This window comes from Cetorhinus maximus, chromosome 8 (genome assembly GCF_964194155.1).
Source record: "Cetorhinus maximus chromosome 8, sCetMax3.hap1.1, whole genome shotgun sequence".
Taxonomy (NCBI): Eukaryota; Metazoa; Chordata; class Chondrichthyes; order Lamniformes; family Cetorhinidae; genus Cetorhinus; species Cetorhinus maximus.
Window position 1 is genome coordinate 52,240,858 of NC_135886.1, and position 9,112 is coordinate 52,249,969.

A 9,112-nucleotide genomic window follows, 5' to 3' on the forward strand; every position below is an offset into this window, starting at 1 on the left:
AATCTTCGTTCTCAATCAGGCCACTCTCAGTCTTCTATTTTCTAGGGAAAAGAGCCCCCAGTCTATTCAATCTTTCCAGGTAGGTTGAATATCTCCGTTCTGGTATCACCCTAGTAATTTTTTTTCTTCACCAGTGCCTCGTTTTTTTTTATAACGTGGGCACCAAAATTGTTCACAGTTCTAATTACTTCAGTAGTTGTTATAGAATAATATGAACTTACCAGACAGAAGGAGGCCATTTGATCCATTGTGCCTGTGCTGGATCTTTGAAATAGTTGTCTTGCCTAGTTCCACATTCCCGCTTTTTTGTCTGTAACCCTGTAAGTTCCTCAAATTATGTGGTGATTCATTTTGATATAAAATAAAACATACAATTCTAAAGGGGGTGCAGGAGCAGAGGGACCTGGATGCATATGTGCATAAGTCATTGAAGGTGGCAGGACAGGTTGAGAGAGTCGTGAATAAAGCATGCAGTATCCTAGGTTTTATTAATAGGAGCATAGAGTACAAGATGAAGGAGGTTATATTGATTTTGTACAAGTCACTAGTTCGGCCTCAGCTGGAGTATTGCATCCAGTTCTGGGTGCCACACTTTAGGAAAGATGTGAAGACATTGGAGAGGGTGCAGAAAAAATCCACCAGAATGTTTCCGGGAATGAGGAACTTCAGTTACATAGATAGATTGGAGAAGTTGGGACAGTTTTCCTTGGGGAAGAGAAGGTTGAGAGGAGATTTGATACAGGTGTTCAAAATCATGAGGGGTCTGGACAGAGTAGAAAGGGAGAAACTGTTCCCATTGGTGGAAGAATGGAGAATGAGAGGGCACAGATTTAAAGTAATTGGTAAAAAAAGCAATGGAGACATGAAGAGAAACTTTCACAAAACGAGTGGTTAAGATCTGGAATGCGCTGCCGGCAAGTGTGGTGGAGACAGGTTCAATTGAGGCATTCAAGAGGGAATTGGATTATTATCTGAAAAGGAAGAATGTGCAAGGTTACAGGGAGAAGGCGGGGGAATGACACTAGGTGAATTGCTCATTCGGAGAGACGGTGCAGGCTCAACGGGCCGAATGGCCTCCTGTGCTTTAACGGCTCTGTGATCATCAAGCATCTGTCCAAATCTCTTTTAAAATTATTTATGGAATCAGCTTCTACCACTTTTTCTGGTAAAGGATTCCAAATCCTGTCACCTGAGTGATAAAAGTCTCATCTCCCATGTAGATCTTTTGCCCATGATTTTACATCAATGAACTCTGGTTATTCACCCACTCACCAGAGAAAACAGTTTTTTTTAACTATCTACTATATCAAAACCTTTATTATGTTACCTCATCAGCCTCTCTCCTCAAAGGTGAACAATCTTACATTCCCAACCTCTCCCCCAGCTCTGGTAACATCCTGGTAAACTTTGCTGTACCCTTTCAAAGGCCTTTACATCTTGGTATGGTACTGAGAATTGTTCACAATAATTCAGCTGTGAGTTATATGGAAAGATCTAGCATGATCTCTTTGCTCTTAATTCTATTCTGCAAGTTATAAACCAAGTAACCCACAGACTTTCTTGTCATGCAACCATTTAGGATTTATGTATATGGACATTACAGTCTTTCTCCTCATCTACACTTTTCAAAATCTTGACATTTATAGTGTACTGTCTTTCTATATTTGTCCAATCAAGTTCATCATCTCACTTTATATTTATTCATTTGTGTGTTGTGAATGGGAAAGGCTAGGCCAGCATTCATTACCCATCCCTAGCTGCCTTGAGAAGGTGATGGTGAGCCACCTTCTTCAACCGCTGCAGTCCATGTGGTGTAGTTTAGGGAGGGAGTTCTGGGATCTGACCATCAACAGTGAAGGAACGGCAATTTAGTTCCAAATCAGGATGATGTGTGCCTTGGAGGGGAGCTTTCAAGTGTCTGCTGCCCTTTCTTCTAGGTGGTAGAGATTGCAGGTTTGAAAGGTACTGTCAAAGGAGCCTTGGCGAGTTGCTGCAGTGCAACTTGTAGATGGTACACACTGCTGCAATTGTGCATCAGTGGTGGGCAGAGTGCATGTTTAAGGTAGCGGATGGGGTGCCAATCAAGCAGGCTGCTTTGCTCTGGATAGTGTCGAGCTTCTTGAGTGTTGTTGGAGCTGCACTCATCCAGGCAAGTGGAAAGTACCCATCACACTCATGCTGCTGGGAAATGGATTGGGTCATGTGGACCAAGTGTCTGAGAGAGAACATTTGGGTAGGAGTGATCATTCTATCAAAAGGTTTAGATTAGTAATGGAGAAGAGCAAGGGACAATCGAAAATAGAACTTCTAAATTGAAAAAGGATTAATTTCAATAGAATGTGAGGGGGTCTAGCCAGGATAAAATGAAACCAAAAGTAACAGGAAAATCTGTAACAGAACAATTGGTGATTTTTAAGGAAAAGATATTTTTTGCACAGGCTAAATACATTCCAATGAGGGAGAAAGGTAGGGGAACCAAAAAAAAGGGTTCCTTGGGGGAGGCGGGAAATATGATGAAACAAAAAATAGGGTATATGATACATGTCAGGTGAGTTCTTCAAGCAAGAACCAGTCTAAATTCAAGAAGTTAAAAGGGGAAGTGAAGAGGAAAGTAAGACTGGCAAAGAGAGAAAATGAGAATAAAATACAGTCAACATAAAAGAGAACCCAATAATTTTTTCCTGGCATATAAACAATAAGCAGGTAGTAAGAGGTGGGACAAAGAGGGTGATACATGCTTACAGATGCGGGGCAAGGCTAGAATATTTAATGGGTTGTTTGTATTGGTGTTTACTATGCAAGATGATGCTGACCAAAATATCATAGAAGCGGAGATGGTAAGGGTATTGGTAAAGGTAAAATAAAGTTAACATAAGGGAAGTAAATTGAAGCAATGGCAAGACAGCTAAGTCATGTGGAATGCATGCCCTGTAATATGTGGGAAGTCGTGGGTGCTACCGGTGTTCTAGGCGACCATTTGTGCAGGAAGTGTCATCAGCTGCAGAAACTTGAGCTCCAGGTTTCGGAACTTGAGCGGCAGCTGGAGTCACTGTGGTGCATTCGTGAGGCTGAGACCAATGTGGATAGCACATTCAGAGAGGTGGTCACACCACAGCTTAGGAGCCTGGAGGCAGGAAAGGAATGGGTGACTGCCAGGCAGTCCAAGAGAACAGGGAAGGTAGTGCAGGAGTCCCCTGGAGTCCCACTCACAAATCAGTTTTCCATTTTGGATACTGGTGAGGATGTTGGTTCCTCGGAGGAGTGCAGTCAGGCCCAGGTTTGTGGCACCATGGGCAGCTCTGTTGTACAGGAAGGGAGGAGGAAGAGTGGAAGAGCTGTTGTGATAGGGGATTCATTTGTTAGGGGAACAGACAGGCATTTCTGTGGTCATTGACATGACTCCAGGTGGTATGTTGCCACCCTGATGCCAGGGTCAAGAAGCAGATGCAGGACATTATTCTGGGGGAGGGGCACCAGCCAGAGGTTGTGGCCCATGTTGGTACCAATGACTTAGGTAGGAAAGGGGATGAGGTCCTGAAAGCAAATTTCAGGGAGCTTGGAAGGAGATTGAAAAGCAGGACCTCTAAAGCAGTAATCTCAGGATTACTGCCAGTCCTACTTGCTAATAAGTATAAGAATAAGAGAAGTGAGCGAATAAACACATGGCTGGAAAGCTGGTGTAGGAGGGAGGGCATCAGATTTCTGAGGCATTGGGACCAGTTCTGGGGAAGGTGGGACCTGTAGAAGCCGGACAGGCTATACTTGAACGGGACTGGGACGAATATCCTCACAGGGAGATTTGCTTGTGCTGTTGGGGTTGGGGGGGTGGGAGGGTTTAAACTAGATTGGCAGGGGGATGGGAACCTGAGGGCAAATTCAGAGCAGGGAACGGGGGATAGAGCATTAGTGAGTGACTCTGAAAGACAGAAGCAGCATGGGTTAAAAAGTGTACAGCACAGGAATTTGGCAATGTTAAAAGGTATACGTGTAGATGCTCCTCCAAATGTTCAGCGATGCCCATTACAACCTGCTGGGGTTTAACGCCATGTATATCTTCACTCTCTGCCCCATGGGCTGTTCTGGTCATGGGATGTGTGACCTTACTGGGACATGCACCTGTCATTCGAGTTGGAGTGGACTGGCTTGTGACGTCCAGAACTGCAGTGATTATTGTGTGTCACATGGACAGTGAATCACAATAAGACTGATTGGGGAGAGCGCTACCTCTTCCCCAATTATTGAACAACAAAGCTCAAGAGAGAACGAGGACCTGGGTCTGGGCAGTCAGCGGGTAGAACTTGGCAAACATTGAGTGGTTGGTGTGCAGAGGGTAATTAGTATGACACTCTGAAAAGGAAATGGAACAAGTCGTTGGAATGAAACAAAGGCGAATTGGCGAAGGAACTGCCATTTTAACAAAAGCACAAGTGGGATTGATACAGGGCTATGGTGAGTAATTGGGGCAGTGGGGTTAGTTTGGGACTGATACAGGATTATGGGGAGAGAGTGGGGCAGTGGGATTAGCTTGGGATTGATACAGGGCAATGGGGGGAGTGCGAGGCAGTGGGATTAGTTTGGGAATGACACTGGGCTATGGGGAGAGAGCGGGGCAGTGGGATTAGTTTGGGACTGATACAGGATTATGGGGAGTGAGTGGGGCAGTGTGATTAGTTTGGGATTGATACAGGATTATAGGGAGAGAGTGGGGCAGCAGGATTAGTTTGGGATTGATACAGATTAAGGGGAGGGAGTGGAGCAGTTGGATTAGTTCTGGGATTGATAGAGGGATATGGGGAGAGACCGGGCAGTGGCATTTGTTTTGGTATTGATACAGGATTGCGGGGAGAGAGCGGGGCAGTTGGATTAGTTTTGGGATTGATAACAGGATTATGGGTACAAAGTGGGGCAGTGGGATTAGTTTTGGAATTGATGCAGGATTATGGGGAGAGCGGTTCAGTGGGATTAGTTTTGGGATTGATACAGGGCTATGGGGAGAGAGCAGGGCAGTGGGTTTAGTTTTAGGGTTGATATAGGGCTATGGGAAGAGAGTGGGGTGATGTAATTAGCTTTGGGATTGATGACAAGGAAGTATTCAATGAACGGCATGACACTAGGAAGTTCTGAGGAACAAAGGGACTTTGGTGTGTGTGTCCATAGATCTCTGAAGGCGGAGGGGTATGTTAGTGGGGTGGTGAAAAAGGTATATGGGACACTTGCCTTTATCAATCGAGGCATAGATTACAAAAGTAGGGAGATCATGTTGGAGTTGTATAGAACCTTGGTGAGGCCACAGCTGGAGTACTGTGTGCAGTTCTGGTCGCCACATTAGAGGAAGGATGTGATTGCACTGGAGGGGGTGCAGAGGAGGTTCACCAGGATGTTGCCTGGGAAGAAACATTTAAATTATGAAGAGAGGTTGGATAGACTTGGGTTGTTTTCGTTGGAGCAGAGAAGACTGAGGGGCGTCCTGATCGAGGCGTACAAGATTATGAGGGGCATGGACAGGGTAGATAGGGAGCAGCTGTTCCCCTTAGTTGAAGGATCAGTCACGAGGGACATAAGTTCAAGGTGAGGGGCAGGAGGTTTAGGGGGGATGTGAGGAAAAACCTTTTTACCCAGAGGGTGGTGACGGTCTGGAATGCGCTGCCTGGGAGGGTAGTGGAGGCAGGTTGCCTCACATCCTTTAAAAAGTACCTGGATGAGCACTTGGCACGTCATAATATTCAAGGCTATGGGCCAAGTGCTGGTAAATGGGATTAGATAGGTAGGTCAGGTGTTTCTCACGTGTCGGTGCAGACTCGATGGGCCGAAGGGCCTCTTCTGCACTGTGTGATTCTGTGATTCTATGTAAATGTAAGGAGTATAGCGAATAAACCGATGAGCTGAGGGCAAAGGTAGACACATGGCAGCATGATATCATCGTTATAAAGAAAACTTGGCTTAAAGAAAGGCAAAAATAGCAGCTCAACACCCCTGGATATAGAGTTTTCAGGCAGGATAGAGAGGGGGATAAAAAAGGTGGGGGTGTAGCATTATTGGTTAAGGAAACAATTACAGCTGTGAAGAGGGTTGATATACTGAATGAGGCATCAAATGAGGCCATCTGGGTTGAGGTCAGAAATAAAAAAATAGGCAGCTAAATTGCTAGGAGTGTACTATAGACCCCAAATAGTGGAAGGGAGTTAGAAGAGCAAATATGTAGACAAATTTCTGAGTGCAAAAACAATAGGGGAGTAATAGTTGGAGATTTCAACTACACTAATATCAATTGGGATACAAACAGTGTGAAGGACAAAGACGGCACAATATTTTTGAACTGCATTCAAGTGAACTTTTTTAGCCAGCACATAACAAGCCCAACAAGAGGGGACACAATTCTAGATTTAGTCTTAGGAAATTAAGCTGGGCAAGTGGATGAAGTAGCAGTGCGGGACCATTTTGGAGATGGTGACCATAATACAGTTAGATTTAGCATCACTATAGAAAAGGACAAAGATAGAACAGGAGTAAAAGTTTTAAATTGGGGAAAGATAAATTTTACAAAGCTGAGAGGTGAACTGGTGAGAGTGGTTTGGATACAGCTATTAGAAGGGAAAACTGTGTCAAATCAGTGGGAGGAATTCAAAGGCAAAGTTCTGCGGGCACAGTGTAGACATGTCCCCACAAAGAAAAAGGGTGGTACTGCCAAATCTAGAACCCCCTGGTTATCCTATACAGGGTAAGATAAAGCAGAAAAACAAAGCTTATGACAGTCACAAAAAGCTTAATACTGTAGAAAGCCTGGGGGAGTATAGAAAGTACAGGGGTGAAGTAAAAAAGGAAATTAGGAAAGTAAAGCGAGGATATGAAAAAATATTAGCAGGTAAAATCAAAGAAAACCCAAAGAGCAAGAGGATAACTAAGGATAGGGTAGGGCCTGTCAGAGATGTATATGATAACTTGTGTGATGCTGAAGATGTGGACAGGATTCTCAACAAGGACTTTATCTCTGTCTTTACTAAGGAGAGGGGTGATACAGACATTCTAGTTAATGAGGAGGAGTGTGCAACATTACATACAATAAGCATAGTGAGAGAGGCCGTACTGGAGGGAGCCTTAAAGGTGGATAAATCACCAAGGCCAGATTGATTGTATCCCAGGTTGTTAAAGGAAGCCAGAGAAGAAATAACGGATGCTCTGAGGGTTATTTTCCAATCCTCAGTAGATACTGGTGAGGTAGCAGAGGATTGGAGGTCTGCAAACATTGTGCCACGGATAGACCAGAAAATTATAGGCCGATCAGTCTGGCTTTGGTGATGGGCAAATTATTGGAATCTATTCTGCGAGACAGGGTAAACTGTCATTTTGAAAGGAATGGATTAATCGGGGGCAGTCAGCATGGTTTTGTTAGGGGAATATCGTGTATTACTAATTTAATAGAATTTTTTGAGGAAGTAGCAAAGAGGATTGATGAGGGTAGTGCAGTGGATGTTGTCTACATGGATTTTAGTAAGGAATTTGACAAGGTTCCACATGGCAGACTGGTCAGAAAAGTGAGATCCCATGGGACACAGGGGACGGTGGTGAGTTGGATCCAAAATTGGCTCAGTGACAGGAAACAAAGGGTAATGGTCGATGGATGTTTTTGTGAATGGGAAACAGTTCCCAGTGGTGTTCCACAGGGCTCATTGTTGGGACCCTTACTGTTTTTTGTATATGTTAATGATTTGGACATAAATGTGGGTGGTATGATTGGTAAATTTGCAGACAACACAAAAATTGGCCGCGTAGTGGGTAGTGAAAAGGATAGTTGTTGTCTCCAGAATGATATCAATGGTTTGGCTGAGTGAGTGGAAAAGTGGCAAATGGAATTTAATCCAGAGAATTGTGAGGTAATGCATTTGAGGAAGGCAAACAAAGCAAGGGAGTACTCAATAAATGGGATGATATTGAAAAGGATGCAGGAAGCGAGAGACTTTGGAGTCCATGTACACAGGTCCCTGAAGGTGGCAGGACAGGTAGATAAGATGGTAAAGAAAGCATATAGAATGCTTTCCTTTATTGGACAAGGTATTGAATACAAAAGCAAGGAGGTAATGATGGAACAGTATAAAACACTGGTTAGGCCACAGCTAGAATTTTGTGTATAGTTCCGGTCACCACATTACAGGAAGGATATAATTGCTCTGGAGAGAGTGCAGAGGCGATTTAAAAGAATGTTGCCAGGGCTTGAAAATTGCAGCTATGAGGAGAGATTGGATAGGCTGGGGTTGTTTTCCTTAGCACAGAAGAGGCTGAGGGGTGACCTAATTGAGGTGTACAAAATTATGAGGAGCCTAGATAGGGTAGACAGGAATTATCTGTTTCCCCTAGCTGAGGGGTCAGTTACCAAGGGGCATAGATTTAAGGTGATTGGTAGAAGGATTAGAGGGAACAAGAGGAAAACCTTTTTCACTCAGATGATGGTGGGCATCTGGAATTCACTGTCTAAGTTGGTGGCTGAGTCTGAAACGCTCAACTCATTTAAAAGGTACCTGGATCTGCATCTGAAGCTGTAACCTGCAAGGCTACGGACCAGGTGCTGGAAAGTGGGATTAAAAATGAGCGGCTAGTTTATTTTTTCTCTTTTTCTGGCCGGCGCGGACACGATGGGCTGAATGGCCTCTTTCTGCACTGTAACTTTTCTATGGTTCTATGGGAGAGCCAGCACAAATTTGTAAAAGGCAGATCATGTTTGATTAATCCCACTGAAGTTTTGGATGAAGTAACAGAGAAAGTCGATGAAGGGAAAGCAATGGATTTTGTCGATATGGATGTGAAGAAAGTGTTTGACAAAGAATCACATAAAAGAGTGGAATTGGAGAGTCATTGTTAGCTTGAATAAAAAAATTAGCTGAAGGTCAGAGTCGTGTGGTAAAAGGTTGTTTTTCAGCCTAGAGGATGGGAGACAATGGTGCAATCCAAGGGTCGGTGCTGGGAACAGTGCTGTGTTTTGATATATATAAATGACTTGGATATTGGAATTTCAAAATATGCCAATGATACCAAACTTGGAGGTGTGGCAAACAGTGAGGATGATAGCAATTGACTGCAACAGGACATAGATAGGCTAGCAGAATGGGCAGACAAGTGA